The 20,092-nt window shown below is 34.2% G+C and overlaps 1 protein-coding gene and 2 non-coding genes across 3 annotated transcripts in view; 1 reads left to right on the forward strand and 2 right to left on the reverse strand.

Moving 5' to 3' along the window:
- The window catches only part of LOC124362691, a 171,640-nt gene that overhangs the window by 35,956 nt on the left and 115,592 nt on the right, over positions 1 to 20,092 (forward strand). The window contains 1 exon segment of the mRNA XM_046817396.1: positions 9,522 to 9,549. The gene's annotated coding sequence lies outside the window, so the exon portion shown is untranslated.
- On the reverse strand, positions 18,561 to 18,633 carry Trnar-acg. The gene has a single exon. It is a non-coding gene; the product is annotated as a tRNA-Arg (tRNA).
- Positions 18,838 to 18,910, reverse strand: Trnar-acg. The gene has a single exon. It is a non-coding gene; the product is annotated as a tRNA-Arg (tRNA).

Below are 20,092 nucleotides of genomic sequence, written 5' to 3' on the forward strand. Positions count from 1 at the left end.
GTGAATGATCCATCAAAACGAAAATCCAAGGTCTAAATTGTAAAATTCAACGGATTTGTAATATTAAATTAAAATTTACCCATTTTATTAATTTTTTTATCATTATCTATTTTGTGTAAATATTTATGATGTTATTTCAATTTATATTTGAGAGTTGATAAGTAATTAAATAAAATTATTTTTCATCAATTTTGTAAATTAATTCTAAACACTTCGTAATACTAAAATAATGTAATTTCGAGTGTAATATTTAAAAAATGATAGTACGAATATTATTGCTAATTTTAAAACTTTAAAATACACGTATTATATAATATTCTTTTTTTACTGAGAACTGTATTAGTCAGTTGAAATTATTAACCATAAACCGCTTATTTCAAAGCTGAGCTGAATTTATTTATTACAGGTTTCACAAACCTTTTACACTTAATAATGTTACAAATGTGTACAAAAAATAACACGGTGCTGCAAGAAGTTATACCAGAGAAAACCTAAATTGCAATTCTTTCCTAAGTTGAACCCTATCATGTTCAGGGTTGCAAGCTCGAGAGGCGAAATCAAATTTGGGACCAATTCTCGCTTGAAGTCTTCGCTTCGTTGTTGGCTCACGGCCAAGTTACATTGTGAAAATTGTAAGTTTGGAATTACGCATTATTTCACTCCCGTCTAGAACGTATTGCATGAAATTTAATCTCTTTGTTTGCAAATATTCGTTTATGAGTCAGTTTTATTTGTATGACGATTGACTCAAGACGACCATAACAATAGTGTAACAGCTGTATTGTAATAATTGTTGTGTGGCAGCAAATTCAGTTGAAGTTGCCCTAAGGTGCAAAATTGATCTCTGATAAATTAGGCATATGTTAAAGTAAGCTTTTTAGATAATTTAATTCCAATGGAATCGAAACCCTCTTCTTATTTACTTAATCTTTGAAATTGGTCTTGACTCGTGTTCAATAATCCTAGACTAGCTGTTTAGTTATATATGGTTTTTTTAAGTATTTTAAAATGATTTTGTTGGTTCCTACTTCCAAAGACCGTCTAAACCAGTCCCTCGAGTGATAGGCTTCGCTAACGCTCAGCGAATAGTTGATTTCACACATCAAAAGTCTTGACGATATGTGAGGAAGCAAATTCACAACAGTATCGTAATAAATCATATTAACTTCAGAGTCCAATTAAACCTGAATTAATCGAACTGTCACACTCTGATCAGCAACTGACTTCTATTTGAATTAACGTCTATATGGAACATTCCATAACTGTCCAATTTTTACTTTTTACTTTTAAATTATATTGAATAGGATTAAATGCCCGAATTACATGTAACCCATTCTTTATCAATACAACAGGTGTTTTTTTTATGAAGTAGTTTGAAAATTTATAGTCTAGGGCATCAGTATGGAGATTATTTTAAGCAGATTTCATAGAAGTCTGCTATCCTCAGGACTGATGTACGCAGGTAAATATTAAATATAACGCGAGCTTGAGAAAATGATAACTGCAAAAACCTTAATTTATTTAATCTAAACGTACGTATATAATTCGAAAATGTGGTTTGTATAGTCAAATAGTAGAAGGTTTTAAGACAGCGACCGTTCGAATTTTCACAAAATATTTATATTAACTCTTTTACAATATTACATTTAGAAAATATAACTTTAAAACTATCTTTTTAAATTACATTTATTTTAACCATTTACCCATGTGACTTAAGGTTTAAACCTGGCAGCTGTCCAGTAATGGAAAAAGGATATTAAAATAAATTTAAGAATTAGTTTTTTTTTTTTTAATAAAATTGAACTGTCCTAAGATTTATTCAAGGAAAAAATAAATAGGGCTTATACAATTAAATTTATATTTCTTTATTAATGACAAGCTTTTTTTAAATAAAATTTTTGTTTAATATATATGTATTGATATTCATCATCAGTATATATTGAAATTGTATATAAAATGTTTTGAAAATGGTCGGTATCTTTACTATTAAGTGCGGCAGCAATTGCTCCTAAAGAAATTCGCTAATAAGAATTTCGCTTTTATTATAAGCAAATTGAGGAGACCGAGCTAGAGTCAAAGTTAAAGAAGCCATAACGAAAGGGGTCAGTTCCGTCCCTGGAGAAATACCTCGTCCTCGTTCTTGCGGTTGATATCATTTGGTCTACCGACAGACTCCGGTAATGTTCCTCCTTTAACGTTATAAAACATTCACTTCTTCGAACCCTCGTCTACACGTGGTAGCGTTTTTATAGCAAAATCGCCAATATTTGCACGAGTTATGTCAAACGGTCATAATTGGCTGTGGGAAAGGCGTATTACGTTTAAATAAAATTAAATGAAACACTTGAAACATAAATTTGTGTTAGCCATTATTGCTACATTAAGTCTATTATAATTGCTTTAGAACTTTTAAAAATATTCCATTAATGATTTCCGTATCAGATCAACATTTTATTGAGTAAAAATTTTAATAATTACTATTTTTTATGAACCCATTTACAAATTTGTATTGACCTCCTCAGGAATAGAACCCGTCATCTTAATTTGAGTTTTCTAAAATTTTAAAAAGTGTGTAGTATAACAGAGTGCCAGAGGTAGTCTCACAGATTTTTAAAGTAACCCCCCTCCCTCCACCAACGACAGAAGGAATTACGATATCTTAAGCGGGATTACCTATAGGCTCCTTAAACCCGGGCTTGAAGGCCGAAAAGTAGCGAATTAAAACAAATTATAATTTAGAACTAATTTCAACGCACTTGGAGAAATGCGATCCGGCATGAACTTTAATCACGTTATAAAAGTGTAAAACCTAAAGTATAGTGACTTATATTGTTATGTCCAATGATAGGCTAATGATTTTTGACAGGTATTAATGATTTTCTTATGGTTTGGTTATTGAAAGAATTATTAATTTTAAATATAATCCAAACGAACTTATTCTTTTTGTCGCCTTAGGTAGAGAATTACTCAAAACAATCACAAACAAGTTTTTAAAGAGTAGTGCATATTTATTTCCACGACATCATAGTGAAACGGTGAATACTTTATCTCCACAAGTCCCCAGTAGACTGCTACAGGACACAAAAATCGTGCCAAAGAGAAACAAATTCTTTCAATGTACAAATACACATTTGTTTTTATAAATACCGATTTCAGCTTAACTACAACGAGCGTTAATGTAGTTAATGTACTGTTGAGAACCAACCTACAAGTAAGTTAATTCAATTTCAAAAGATACGTTTAAAAAGACCGTGTTTCAATAAAATAGACAGTTCAGTAATGTAAACAGGAGATAAATCTGTGTTCCAGTGACAGATTTTTTTTAATAACTACTGCATTTCAGAAACTTTAAATAGTTATTTGAAGACTGCATATTGTTTTATATGATTGCTGCTATACGCAAAAGAGATAATCCATTAACTTACAGTACGTTTTATTATATTTAATAAATCTTCTCTGCACAAAATTTAGTAAAGAACGTGATTTACTTCGTAAATTACTAGCGGGCTTAGTTTCCCCGGTAGATGTTCTCTGATCTGAAAGGTTTGAAATCGCTTTAACTTACTGAGACAACCCAACTTCCGGAGATGTTTACCCCACACACACCCCTACCAGTGCCCGTGTTACCTGTCTGGTTTATATAATCCAGTTCCACTTAGCACGGAATCTGGGTGTCAGATCTCGCTAGTTTGAACATTGGGATTATTTACTTGTTTTTAATTTGGATATACGGATTTAATTAAACTGTATCTTTTTTAACATTTCAGTTAAATCTCCAACTTTAATATTTTCATCGATGTTTTTATGTTCCCAAAACTTTGGTTATTGTACCCATCTGAACCCAGAAATAGACATTCTTGCATTGACCTTGTCCAAATAATAAATAATTCTCAAACTCTATACTTGCAATGGGAGTATACATTTTAACTACATTTCATTTACTGTTTTCTTTCTCCAATATCTAAATATAAGCTTGGATCGATTACTGTCACCTGAGTTGGGTTTACTTCAATTTATATTCATCTCCTTCCACCAGACCAGAAAGTAATTAAGTGTCCACTTAATAAGAAGTTTTGTAGCACATACAGAATAACTTAATTTTTTATAAAAGTAATCGAAATATTAAGGTTAACTTACGTATTTATTTATGAAAAAACTCAAACAGATTGAAATACAACCAAGTAGGGTTTTGTGGGAAACATCTACTTACATGTGGAAAAATGTCTGTATTAAAAGTCAACACTTCGTACAACACCCCTTCTTTCCCACCCTAAACTTAATCTTAAGTACGCCTTGTGACATGTACAACCAAAGCAGGTTTAAATAAAGCGTTTTTGGTGAAATAATGTATCGCTAGCTTTTGTGGTGTAAAGCGTTTTGTAACAAACTACCCGATTAAAATTTTCGACAATGAGGTTTCTACTTTATAATTTAATACGTCACTTGGTGCACTTTGCTATTTGAATTTTTTAAGTCAGGATTCTGGGAAGAGGTCGTTAAGTTGGGGTTTGACTTTTAATGAAAACAGTTACTCCCCCTCCGTATTTATGCAATATTAGATATTTTTATGAATACAGATGCAAAATGCAAAAAAAAAACCTCTGTATAACTTTTATATTCTCCAGTAAGTAATTTATACTCGTATATTGATTTGGTTTTTTATATTAGCACTACGCAAGTTGTTCTAGGAAAGAAAGTTATGTAGTCCAACTCACCATTTATCACAAATGATGGTAAAATAGTCACACAAGTAACAGACCGAGCCCTAACACAGAATTTTTTGGTAATGCCAGTATAATGTCATACTTGAAAACGCTCCATCGCTACTACAAGATCGAGTTTTAACTCACTTTTGCCCGTTAGTTCCCACCTTGTATCAGAAATTATGGTAAAATAGTCACACAAGTAACAGACCGAGCCCTAACACAGAATGTTTTGGTAATGACAGTATAATATGGCGACCCCCCGAGAACGCTCCACCGCTTGTACAAGATCGCGTTTTAACTCACTTTTGTCCGTTTGTTCCCACCTTGTATTCGCAGCTACTTTAAAAATATAGACAGTTTACTAATTTGTATTGAAAGTTTAAATATTAAATTTGACATATTTATTCTTACTGAAGCCAATGGATTGACAATTAATAAAAGTTTAGTTTCTCTAGAAAATTATGATATTTATAGCACTACAAACAATTGGAAACAGAAACGATGGAGTGGTTATTTACTTGAATACTGAATTGCGCGGGGTTTGTACAACAGATTACTTTGGGGGAGGCGACAGACTGCAACTGAACTTGAAACTGACGGTCGACCTTACAGTGTACTGGCGGTGTACCGCAGCCCGTCGATGAACTGCAACTTGTTTTATTGGACGACTTACAACAGTATTATTCTACAATCAACTGAAAACACGACTTATATTTTTTACAGGCGACACAAACATAGACACTTTAACATCAAGTAAAAATGTAAATGAGAAAGACTTATATTTAAATATCCTATGCGGAGTAGGATTTAATAGAATGCATTAACAAACCCACAAGAGTAACAGAACAGTCTACAACTTGCATTGATCATATTTTTATAAAACACTCTGACTGTAATGCTGTAACTGCCGGAGTTCTAACTAACTGACTTGACTGACCACTACGCGGTGCTGGCCGGGGTGGAGCGCAGAGCTCCCCGCACCCGTATTAATAGTGACATTGACACTTACCTGGACCATGAGCTACTACAGAAACTGTTGGGGGGAGCACTCATGGGACCACGTGCTTGCAGCAGGAAGACGTTAACGTCTGCTGTGACATATTTTTTACAATCTCTTGAAGATCTAAAAAATTTATCGCTTAAACCGAAAAGAAACAGTACGCGCAACAAAAAGCTTAAACCGTGGATAACAGTAAATCTAATTCAATCTATCAGAAAAACGAGACAAACTTAGTAAAACATTAAAAAGGCAACCATTTAATGATACGCTCAAAAATTATTTTAAAACTTAATAGGAATAACTTGGGCGAAAGAGATAAAAAAGACAAAGGCAGCTTATTATAGAGAAAAAATTACAAATTCATCCGAACTGTCCAAAAATGTTTTGGAAGGTTATCAATGAAATTAGCGGTGGGGCACGATCCAAAACCCCCATTCCCCATTCACAACTTCCTGCAAGGCTTCAGATCATGGGGCGCTGAAGTAAAGGCTGTGGCAAACTCTTTAATATTTTTTTTTCTAATGTAGGTTCACATTTAGCAAAGAAGTTTGCCGCGGTCCGCCGACCCGCCCCTCGTGGATGATGTCGCCTATAGAACCGATCATGTGTTTCCGGCTGATGCCGGTCACAGACAGCCATGTGGAGAGATGCGTTGCCGGATTACGCGGTGGCTCTGCTCCCGGGGTCGATGTGAAATTCCTACATCTGTTTTAAAAAATAATATTAAAGAATCTTTTACCACCGATCAAACATTTAATCAATCTCAGTTTTTAACCTCAGGAGTTTTCCCAAAACAAATTAAAAATTTGCCAAAGTAATACCTTTGTATAAGTCTAATGATAAATCCGATATGAACAATTACAGACCAATTCCATTGCTAAGTGCGGTCGGTAAAGTACTGGAGAAAGTGCGTAAAATCTCAGTTTCCAAAATTATCTTGAAATAAATAATATTATATCAAAATCCTCAATTTGGATTTAGGCCAGGTAAAAATACTTCTGACGCCCTTTTTGAAATCAATAAACTTATAATAGACGCTTTAAAAGAAAAATTATAAATCATTACTTCTTTTTATTGATCTACTAGCCAAAGCTTTCGATTCTATATATAGACATTTTGTTATTTAGTTAAACTTTGAATGTATTGGAGTCCAAGGGATGGCCTTAAATTAGGTTCATAAGTTATTTAAGCGGTCGAAACCAAGTTGTGTGTATAAATAAATTAGCAGTGAACCTCAGGAAGTAAATTATGGAGTGTTTTCAGGGAAGCACGTTAGGTCCTTTATTATTTTTAGTGTATATAAAAAAATAACCTAGATAAACTGAATCTCACAGGAAAACTACTCCTGTTTGCAGATGAATACATTGGTAATTCATAGCGAAAAAACTTGGCATGAAGTATATGAAAACTGCTTCCCAAGAATTAAATTTAATACATAAATGGTTTTCTTGACAATATGTTAACTATGAATGTCAGTAAAACAAAGTGTTTTACCGAATCGCACTACGCGCTGCGAGCGGGCCACCTGCGGACCTGCGGCTGCTGCTGCACTCGTGCGGTGACTCTCTCTCAATACTGCATGTGATTGCCAGCTGATAGAGAGGGTGGACCAGTACAAGTATCTCGGTGTAATTATTGATGCAAAACTCAAGTGGGAACCTCACGTTTAATTGTATAAAGTCCCAAATTAAGGAAATTAATCTATGTATTTCGTCAATTAGGCCAAACTCTAATATTATAATGAGTTAAAAACAGTTTACTTTGCGTATGTACAGTCCATTTTACAATACGGTATCATCGCATGGGGAAGGGCCTATAAAACTACATTAGAACCATTAAATGTTTATTCAAAAATCAATAATAAAAGCAGCTTTTCATAAACAAAGACAATATTCATCTACTCTGTTATTTATGGAGACTGATATATTTTACAATTAGGCAGTTTATTTATTAGGACTTTACTGGTCTAACACCTACTCTCATAAAGATGCCGTCCTCACCCCTATTGTTTCACAGTTACCCTACAAGAAACGCATGTTGAGTGTGGGCACTTGCAGGTCCCTTTAATTAAACTGTCTATTAACCTCACTAACGCATACTATGTCGCCACACACTGTACAGACTCTTGCCCTCGGTGATAAGGGACCTGCAGGACGAGCCTGTTAGTGGCTTCAAGCGGCTAGTCACTGCCTGGCTTCGTATGATCGGTCCGGACAGTGCTGAGAGCCCTTCCTCTCCCCCCACTTACCGTTACCAATGAAACACAACGAAATCATTGCTATTACTACTTTACCGATACAGTCATTAACTTCCACTCATTACTGTCATCCGTGCGTCATCGTCTCTGAGATAATGTATTTTTTTGTTTGTCCCATCTTCATTTGTTTTTAACCGTGTTTTATTTTAAATGCGTGCTAAGACAGCTATATTCTAGAATTTTTGTGTGATTCTGATTAAATGTTATTCTTTAAATTATGTATAGACTGTCAAGTTTTTATTTTTTAGTTAAAGTTTCCTTTAGTTCATTTCTGTTTTTATTTATTTATTTTTCATTAACATATAGCATTTCTTATTTTATTATTAATACTTTGTACATTCTAGATTTGAACTGGACAGCACGCACAGACTTTGTTCTATGTGCTGTCAATTTTCATGCATTAACATGTACAAGTGTTGGAAATTTGTTTTTTGAAAATAAAATTTATTTGAGTTTGAGTTTGAGTTTGGTATCACAAATGATGGTAAAATAGTCACACAAGTAACAAACCGAGCACTAACACAGAATGTTTTGGTAATGCCAGTATAATGTGGCGACCCCCCGAGAACGCTCCACCGCTTGTACAAGATCGCGTTTTAACTCACTTTTGTCCGTTTGTTCCCACCTTGTATCACAAATGATGGTAAAATAGTCACACAAGTAACAGACCGAGCCCTAACACAGAATGTTTTGGTAATGCGAGTGTAATGTGGCGACCCCCCGAGAACGCTCCACCGCTGGTACAAGATCGCGTTTTAACTCACTTTTGTCCGTTTATTCCCACCTTGTATCACAAATGATGGTAAAATAGTCACACAAGTAACAGACCGAGCCCTAACACAGAATGTTTTGGTAATGCGAGTGTAATGTGGCGACCCCCCGAGAACGCTCCACCGCTGGTACAAGATCGCGTTTTAACTCACTTTTGTCCGTTTGTTCCCAGCGTCAAGGGAGAAATTGAAATGCTGCTTGCTTTATTTATTTTGCTTATCAGGAAGCGCGCATTTGCCTCTCGTAATTGGGTTACTCTTTGTAGGAGGATTTTATTTCATTTTTGTGCGACATTTTTTTATTTCTTCCGCATCCTGTCTTCAAAGGCGTGTTATTTTTTCATCGATACCTTTTTGGAATTTGCATAATTTTTAAGAATTTCTTAATTTAGAAGTTTTTTGCGGATATACTTTTCATTCTTGTGTGCTGTTCAAAAGAGATATGATTTGGTCTAGAGATACAACATTTGAGATTACTTTGTATTACTCGTAAAACAGTTTTGAGGCTCTCAACTTTTTATTTTTATCGAACTGCTGCTTACTCCTGATCATATTTAATTCTTCTCAATTTAAAGAAAACTTCAATAAACAAATGAACTCGTACGTCGTTTTTTTAAATTTTAAAGCGTCTTAAAATGTATATATAACCTTAAACTAATGATTTTTTTATGTTTTATAATGTAGTGTTTCTTATATGTCGTTTGATGTTTTATTTCTTGTTTTTGCTATAGATAATTGTCGTAATATAAGAATATAATTTTCACTAAACATTCCTAATTTTGTTTCAGATAACTTTGACTGAACACGTATAGACACGTAAGTACTTTAGCTGTGTTGTGAATTGCACAACATGTATAAAATACATATAACTAGTCTATTATTAACCTATGTTGCATTACACCATGTTCCAACTCCATAATGATAGTATTAGTGTTCTCACAAAATTAGCTGTAACTTGTTCCAGCTTGTTATTGATTATATCCTTATCCTTCTCATTCAGTAAGGTTCATCCTTCTCTAAGGGTTACGATTCTACTGTTTGGTTGTTGTAAGTGGAGCAATCGGGATTGAGTTATATATTTCTTACCTTTTACAATAAATCTATGAGTGAATGATGTCTTGTTTTAAGTAAATAATGGCTTAAGAAATTTACATATTGTTGATATAAAATGTAGCATTCTCCTCTGGGACGTTTTCATTTATACATACTATAAAATATTTACATTCGCTTGGATATTCGTGTAGACAGTAGTTTCTTTTGAGGGCCTGATTTTAGAACAGACTATATTTTAAACACGTTTAATATTTATTAAATACCTTGTGGTCCCAAGCAATAAAAAGTGTTGCTATTTTTTCTATGTCCAGGGAAGGTGCATAAAACTGTGTATGACTGTGTCATTGGGTGGAGTCCTCATGTCTGCAACCATTATGGAAGCCAAACACATACAAAACGTTTTAGCTTAATGATCAACATTGCATGTAGAATGACTTTGTAGTTCTTTTCAGATATACCTGATATTTATAGAGCAACCCAGTTTCGAACATATTAATTTGTTAATAGAGCTTATAAAATGGTACAGATATTGAATGCTGCAATATGTAATAATATCATTAAACTACAAATATTTACAAACACTATATTTTTATGGTAGCTATTTTAGAGATGTAGATCTCAATAAAAATTATCATAATAATACGTACAATTTTTATTTCGGAAAAGTTGTGCTTAAAATATTTAAAATTGAAATATTTATATCCAGGCAAACTCATAACTAATTAATATTTAATATTCTACTCAGGGTAAAGTTTTAGTATTCTTGTTGGTTTGAAAATATCTTGTCCTTTAAACTGAGAAGTTGTGTACTCAAAATTGTCACACAAATATTTGCTTGTTGCGCCAAACCATGCCACGAACTATAAATCTAATTTATTCATTATGTCAAGATATTATAATCTGGCAAATTCCAAAAATATCTCTGTTTCCACATATTTGCATACTTTATCCTCATCTTTCAAGTAACCGGTTGAAGGGGAGCAAGTTAATAAACACGTAATGATTTGGAACTCGTCTGTTACATCTGTTAATCTATGCCTTAATGTCCTTTTTTAGCGAGGGCTTACTAAGTCAATTCTGTTGAACTGCGGAAAAATGCTTGCGAAGCTGCGCATAACAACTAGTAGCTATTAAGCACTTCTTAACTACGACGACACTTATCTTACTTACTGGACTACAAAGGTTTTAAATATTAATATCGGAAATGTTTCATTTCAGTAATTATTTTTTTTAACTTCAAACAACCTTTTACAGTGTTGTGAAAGAAATACACCATTAAGGAACTTTTGTTTTGAAAAAGCGGAAATACAATGGAAGGAAGTGTGGAAAGCTTTCAACCCACCTTTCATTTCAAAGTTAATGCGGCAGTCAAGACTGTTAACTGTTTTAGTTAAAACGCTCTTAGTTAACGTTGCAAAGTAACTCACAAATACTCATACCATTACATTATACAATGACTTTTCAACGTAAAAGGTGTTCTTTGCATATTCACTGTAGAACTTACACTTATGGGAGCTTTTTGCTCATTCGAATCATTTGCATCATGTAACAGAACGGTAGTGCTTACATGAAAAGCGTTCTTGTTCAAAATTTGGGAAATGTGTTATGAAAAGCCAAAGGAATGATGACCTTCCATCAGGAAGGTGGTACTGACGATTTCAAACGTACTGCCATTTACAGTGGTTCTTGTTGGCACATTTATATTGCAGTCCTTCCTTGGTCATCCAAATTTCGGAAAAGTGGACATATAATGCAGTTTTTAGTGATATTTTGATCTGGAAAAAAACAAGAAAATCACAAAGTTGCTAGTCTGACATATGTTGTAGAAACCCCCATGGTGAAAACTGATTTGTTGAGAAAAGTTGTTTATTAGAGCTGATTACAATTGCGCAGGTAAGGGTCAAGCCATCACTTCATTGAAACGGTCAGTCACGAAGCACAGCGAGCGGTGCCGTCAAAGTACCGTACCGTGGCCCTGGCCCTGTCAGCGATGACACCCCGCGAACATGATACATCCAGATCCGGCGGAAGTAGGGTCCTCTTCACATCACAATGGCTGACACGTGCCTGCTGCTCGGTTCCGCGGCACTTGGTGTCAATCAAGGGTCATCATCGGCATCAATGCCGTTAGCGTATTCATTGTTTGCTGGGCCTCTTGTGTCTTTTTCTTCGGCCCTTTCGTAACGTTACGAATAAAATGTAGGCATTGATTATTCAAGGGAGCCTGCTTGTGACTTTTTGATGAAGTTGTATGTTTGCTTTATTAGCTACGATCCAATGTTAATTGCAATATGTATTATTTTTACTTGCAGCTTTAGTGTTAAAGAAAAACATAGTACAATTTTGTTCAGATTATGTACAACATTTTGTTTTGGACCTTTGCCTTAGAGGCAATTGATGAGGTGAAGGGGCTAGTGAAGTTGCAATTCTTTTTCTTAGCACCAGAGCAATTCATCACGTAGACAACATAAGAACATCTAGTGAAGGCCAAACTGACCTGGAAAAGAATCTTGTAACGAAATCATGACTCACCTGAAGAGGGTTACATTCTACTTGTGCAAATGTGATTCATGTAACGTGTAATTGTTTCTTGAACATAAATGCCCTTTGGTTTCCATAATACACATGGATTGAAGATGGTCTAGATTGGCATCATTATGATTACAGTAAAATTATGCTATTCAGAACCTCGTCGTCACTTTTTTCCCAATGGGCACAGGTACAGGAGGACACATACATATTATACCAGTTTAACTTATGCCGAATTTCTTGTAAAATATTTGCCGCCTTCACCACTTTCAAAATTCATATCATAGGGCTCCATTATACTACACCATGATAGCTTTGAATAAGAAAGCTACAGACTCTGACTTTAGAATTCCTCCTCACTGACCTAATATACGAGTAGTTCAAGTGTTACTAACTATAACAGGCAGGCAACAACAAAACCATAGGTTGTTGCACATAAATTTACTATCCTACCCCAGAATCATAAAATATTGTTATTTATCGGGGGTGTGGAATATTTTCCGGAGATCAATCACTTATCTCCAGAGAGTTTGGTATGGCAATTAAAAAGAATATGCCTATGACGTCCCTCTTATTCAGAAGGAAATTGCGTTCGGTAACTGCTAGTATAGAATATACTTTATTTATTTATACGAGTACTATCAGATAACTGTAAGGAACCAAGAAAACGGGTTGGAAAGAAATCATTCCTTCAGAGTTTATTCCAATAATTTTCTTAGCGTCTTATAAAAGTCAACATAAATCGACAACAAATGGGTTTAGATAAAAGCCAATAATGCTAAGTAGCGATGAACCTGATTGTGAAGCCGGTGTTGTGCTGGTTAGAGGGGTGATGGAGGGGAGGGTTGTAATGTAATGGATTCCGGCAGCCGGAACCGCTCGGGTCCGGAGTAAAAGTTCTCCGCCATCTGGAGCAGAGTCCTGCCGCCTGCGCCGTCTGCAGAGTACACAGCGTGAAAGGATTACGTAGCGCATTTCCTTCCAGAGAAGAGGGCGAAGTCTTTATTTATACTCAGGCCGTTAATTACGTTGACGATTAACTTTGGTTTCCTATTGTAAAACAATTGAAGAATGCACATCAGTATAGGGTCTATTAAATAAATTTACTGACCTGTGATTCTTTATCTTTTCAGTATAGCTGTCTATTCCCCAAATTAAACATTTTCGTTGATTAAGTCAGGTATGAATATCGTAACGAGATGAAATGTTATGTTAGAGAATAAATTAAATGTGATGCAGTGCAACCGGTGTTACAAATTAATTTACAACAATAAGTTTAAAATTTTATACAAAATGAGTTATTCCGTTTTATGTATAGAATATATAAGATAACTAACCATACTATTGTGAGACTTTACCTAATTAAGTGAAGCAGTCTTTCGTAATATCCCCAGCTATTGCTGTTGACTCACCAAATACTCAGATTCCACCAAAACCTACACGAAAGGAGCTGCAACTGTTTGCGGCAAAGGTGGCACATCTGAAGCTTCAGTGCCCTAGAACGTGCCGACTAAAACGTGGCTCGTAAATGTTATAGTTCTAAACCCACTTGATGAACCTTGTGTTGCTTTTTTGTACACATTTAGATTTTGTAAACATTTACGTGATAACATTTTTCTTTCTTGCAATAATACACTCATTTCATCCTTTGCACACGTTAAAAATAGTAAAAAATAACTTGATATCATGGAGCATTATAAAATGATGATGGGCTAAGACTAATTAGAGTTATGTCCTGGGCGTGTTGTAGCCAACGAGGAAAGTTAGGAGACATTCTTCTCATGACCATAAATGAAGAGATACTCACTAGTGGTAGACCCCACTTTCCATTTGGGTATTACTTCAATTTATATTGTCAGCTTTCACTTCACAGTTCTACTGCTATACTCAAGTATGATTCAGATACGTTAAGTAATTTTCAGCCAACCTAATCACTCTTTGATAATTTTAGTTTGAATTGAGGTAAAAGCGGAACAGGGTTGATGTAGAATGGAGTATGCTAGAACTATAGAAAGTGAACTAAAATCTAACTAAACCTATGTAAGTATAATAACCAGCTTTGGAAGGACTCTGCCTCGGACCCAGATGCGATTGTTGATGAGATAAAATTGTCCTAGACTCCCCACACTACGCCTGATTGGTGGAGTTCATAATTTGGGTCTAAATATCTTTTTATGATAAATAGCTGAGGGATAAACCTGGGATGACGAATATATCTAAACACGGAGATTGTCATCGGACCTGTGTCATCGGACTTATCAAAGGTACCCGTATAGTGATTTTACTGGCGTATGAGTTTCATTTTAAACGGAATAAAGCAGTAGTAACAGTGTAAAGAGAGTTTAATGATTTTTAATTTTGGACTTTTGAATTTTGAATTAATATTATTGATGTTTTATCAAATATATTCGAGAAATGCAATAATTTTATAGAGAGTATGCCACCTCATCTATCTAAACAGTATGGTTTCGGAAATGCTTTGAATTTCACAATTTTTTAAATATATCATTTTTCAGGAAGTTTTTTACATAACGGGATTTCTCATGTCCTAATTCGGTGAAACAAAAATCTAACTTTTAAACAGAATTATATTTTTGTAATGTAAAATTTACTCCATATTATAGGTTTCTCTAAGTGACAAATCCAACATTACAACTAGAATCCTACCTCTAAAGCACAGACAATAACTGAGTTCACAGTTCACATCACTTATGGTTTAGTTGTCTACAAGCCACGATTTACAGAAGATTGTGTGACACATACCTCATTTTTGTAAACGGTTAAAGGATTATTTCAAATGTAAGGAGTGTTGTGATTCTTGTCATCCATAATCCCCATGTGATTTGAAGTCAGAATTAGTCAAATGCTAAGATGGAGGAAATTTTAATTGAGCAATTCCATTGTACCCGTCAATATCTTTACCTTTCTTAATTAGGTTAAATAAAAGTGATAACACCACTTCGATACATTTCTTCTTCCCTGGATACAAAAAACCTTGTTAAACGCTTATGTTCACGTAAATCCCACTTAATGAATTGCGGCTTCACGTGAACAAACATCGGGAAGAGGCTGGGACGTGTGGAGGGAAAATAACAAGGCTTTCTAATAAATTACTTCAGAAATGGAGACAATTGGAGGGGAACAGAATGCTACTGGTCCCGCTACGACGAGTATTATTCATGTCTAGCTTTAACGAGTGATGCGTTTCCGTTACTTTTCAATGTACATCTCTCTTTACGGTAATTCGAATTGTACTATAGTGTGGTATTGACTTGGTAGCTAGCTTTTACAAAGAGTATTAATGTAGTCATCTACCGTTGCAAAAATATATAACTGGTAAACTTGACACTAGTTTAACTATTGTTTATTGTCATTTTTACTTTCGCAATAACAATTAATTGGTACAATTAATAAATATGAATTGGCTATAATTGAATTTTAGAAGAGTTATGAAATAATTAATTCAGATGTAGTATTTAGATGAAGATATAATGTGTAATAAGAATGTTGTTATACTTCATTTCTGTGGTAAACTCTAATATAACAAAGAGGTAACAAAATGGTAACAATAATGAGCAAACTAGCGATCAATACATCGATGGAAAGGAGGAATATCTAAAACCTGACAGAACTGTAATATGACATTACTTTACATTTGGCCTCATGACGCGAAAATTGATAGGTTCCTTCCTTAGACTAAAAAGGAAGCTATGTGTGAAGTTTCACATCTCTCCGACCTTTTTATCAAGAGTTATAGCCTAGATGGGCACAGAGACTTATGGACCGATTATAACACAATTTGAAGAAGTACCTTCATCACGTGTGTTGGTGAAAACTTCCATATGATGACACTCAATTTATTTAAATATAATGTTTATTCTGCGACTTTCACGTTGCCATCATAGATACCCATAACACCAATATAAAACTATGGTCCTCAAATCAATAGAGCTCTTTCTCGGAAATCAATAGTTCTTTCTCGGACCAAGAAGCTTTATCCCAAATTTCAATTCTGTAAGAAATTCCTGTCAAGAGTTCGTGGACGTTTATCCAGACACACAGACAGATGGACGGACAATGACACGATTTTAAATAGGATCTTTCGGGTCCTTAAGAATTCACTATTTTGTAATAACCTAACCTGGTACAGTTTGTTAGAAACAGTCAGGAATGATTGTAAATGCGTATACAAACAAAAGTCGTGATCAGTATATATGATTAGACTAGTAATATGCTTTATAATAATTATTAGTAAATAAAAATATCAATTACAATTTAAGAAGCTTGAAGTATCAGCCAAGACCAACTACCAATTTTAAGGAACAAAGAAGAAACGTTTTAGACAATTCTGGCAGGAGTGATGCTATAAAGATTACATAAATAAAATATACTGCGGGTATTGTAACCGTGATATACTGGTATTTGTTAGTTCTCGATTTTAATAGTCGTACAGACGCCTGTGATCAAATAGCAGAGCGGTTATTTGCCGTTTGAAGCTGTTGGTGCTTGAAATAAATTACCAGCCTGTATGGTGGTGAATTGACTACTTGGTTTCGAAGGAGCACTTGCGTAAAAAGGTTAGTTAAGAATTAATTAGAACACTTGATCCTGCACAATGTGGTTTCTATCGATCCCTCTGTCTCGACCTCTCTAAAAACAAAGAAAGATTGGTTTTAGTACATTGAATTATCCATGTAATTCAGAGACATATAGTTTATTACGGCTAACCTTATAAAAGCAAATTGCACAACTCAGTGGCATGTTATTCCGGCAATCATTAGAGAGATTATGTATTACAAGTATCTTCATAACATTTGACGTCACAATTCAGGAATATATACGTTATGTCATTAATAAACAATGAAAAATGCTATATACTTATTTAAGGTCCATTAAAATCACTCTAAATATTTACTAGTTTCTTTTAAATATAAAAATTACTGTTTACTATCAACAATCTAAATTCTTTTGTGAACAGTAATAATAATACTTCTGTTGGAACTTACCATGTTTGTTCATATTAGACATAATAATAAGACCACGAGCATAAAATAAGACCATACTTTCTCCTGTTAGGTCAAACAAAGGGAAAATTATGCAGTATATAGGCTACCATTGATTATATAAAGGGTTATAAACATACGAGTCTATGGTTATTGAACTAACGCATTGATAGTCGTAGGAAACAAAAGAAAAGTTATTTTATTGTGCTTAATTCAAAGGATGAGCAGTTTTGGAAACATAAGAAACATGTCGGAAGTCCAAAAAGAATAATGTAAATGCCAAAACAATTTTCTGGAAGAATAAAAAGTTTGCGATAAGAATGCGTTTTAAGTGCTATTAGAAATCTATAGTTTCACAGAAAATGTCACATCATAAATTAATATAATAAATTATTGCTATAATACTATATACATTTCGCAACACTAATAATAGATTTCATACACGTACTTTTTCATGTGACTATCCTTTACGACACAGATAGAGTGATGGTAACACCCGCACTCGAGTGGTAGAGAACATGAGGGTTGTAGGAAAGCAGTGATCTCTGGGGAGAATTGCACGTTGCTGATTCCTCCCTTTATTTGACCAGCTCAGCAAAGGAAGATACTAATAAGGTACGTCTGACAAAGGAAAGAGGTGTAGTAAATAATATAACTTTCACAGACTGTGACCTGTATTGTCGTGTAACCATAGTTTTAAAGTAGTGGTTGACATTTCCTTAAGACTAAAATAAATTTTAAATCATGCTTATAAATTAACCAATTAAGGAAAGGAGAACGGAATCGTAGAGGAAACTTTAATCAAACAAAATTAAATACAAGATGTATTTAACAAACAAACAAAATTAAATACATTGTTTAGATGTAACTAAATCACAATTATAAAACAATAAAATGTTTATCATAGTACATACCATAAACCTTTTTTATGACAAATTCATTTTTCATTTTAAAAGTAGTACTTCCTTAAGACTAAATCATGCATATATATTAACTACTTAAGAAAGAGGGAAGGATATTGCAAGAACATCCGCATAATTAAATATATGAGTTGTTTAGACATGTAACCAAAACACAATTATACGTAAATATAATTAAATCATTAGATGTTTATCATAGTGTGTAAAAAATCAAATCCCATGAAAAATGTATAATGTAAAATGTTTTAACGACAAAATTGTAATAATATAAAAGCATTCCGAACACAACTTGAAGGTCTTAAACCCCAGCAAAAATTAGGACCGACCCTGCCAGGATTCGAACCTGGAATCTTCTGATCCGTAGTCAGACGCGTTATCCGTTGCGCCACAGGGCCAGTTGACAATAGGTATGTAATGTACCATCTTATTTTAAAATATTTAATGCATTAAAACAAATTTTATAAAATTTTTCAAAGAGAGTGCTTGTAATAATATATAATAAACAGTATAAAGTATTTAATAAATATCAGTTATAATAACTGAAGTGTATAAAAGACAAAGGAAAACCGTACAAAGGCAAGTTCAGCAAAAATACTACGCGACCCTGCCAGGATTCGAACCTGGAATCTTCTGATCCGTAGTCAGACGCGTTATCCGTTGCGCCACAGGGCCTATGAATTTGAAAATATTCCAATTATTTGGTGATGTTTCAAACATCTTACAACAAAAACAAGATGTTTTTGTGTTAATTAAGATACACGGAATCGTAAAAAGTATAAAGTAATAAATTTGAGCAGGAAGTATCTACTTTACTTAAAATACTTAAATTTTATGTTTAATTTTAATTTCCCATTTTTCAACTTGTAGGAGTACTATTATTTATTTCTTTCCTTGAAAATATTGTCAACATACATTCATCTACTTTTTGACAATCATAGTATCAACATGTACGAGTAAGCACAGTTTATTAAATAATTCTATTTCTGTAACAAAAAAAGGATTTCTCTTTACTGGATTGATTAATGTGTATAGATTTTAATGTTATTAATTCTTGAAAATAATTATATCAATCATGTAATTCAAATACAATTGAAGTGGAGATGAATTCAGACTATTCTATCAATATTGAAAAATGGCTACTCATCCGAAGAAGTGGCTGCTTATTTAAAACCGATTAAGAGGAAAGCGTCATCTGTTTAGTAAAAGATATTCGTCCGTGGAAGAGCTCCATTTCAATTCCTTTCAGTTCGGAGAACGGAGACCCTTTATTTGTACTGCTCAATATGCTGATGTGTTTCTTTGAATGCCGAGTTTATTTGTCTGGAGCGATCTTGTGAACTGAGAAACCTCTCATAACTTCCAATGCCAATATTCTGCGTGTTTAAAGCTAGGAATGTGTTGTGTAGTAAGCTGTGTAGAGTGTCGTACCCAATCTGAGTATATGTTTCTCGCAGTACACAAATTTGGTACATCAGATAGCCGTGCCGGAGCCAATAAACGGGTTGTAGGATAGGCCAGTTAACACGGTAGATACCCAGGTCAACACCGCACCGCTCATGTTTAATACATGAAGCTCCACACCGCCAGCGGCTATCCAATCATGGGCCGTAGATTAGCATATGGTAATCAGCAGGTTTTGTGACCTTGACAGCTGATAACAGGTGATAAAGGCGTGTCAGTGTCCAGTCCGGCGACCACCTCGCCTTGACCTACTCGCGAGCCCGCCAAGTGTGCCGGCCGATGTGCTCCCACAAGTAAAGGTGATGTATTAGTCATCTTCATGTGCCAAAGTACCGTTTATGTACTGTTATGCGCTTTGACAATCCAGTGTTAGACGTGAATTGTTTATTAGAA

The sequence above is a fragment of the Homalodisca vitripennis genome, chromosome 5, assembly GCF_021130785.1.
Source record: "Homalodisca vitripennis isolate AUS2020 chromosome 5, UT_GWSS_2.1, whole genome shotgun sequence".
NCBI lineage: Eukaryota > Metazoa > Arthropoda > Insecta > Hemiptera > Cicadellidae > Homalodisca > Homalodisca vitripennis.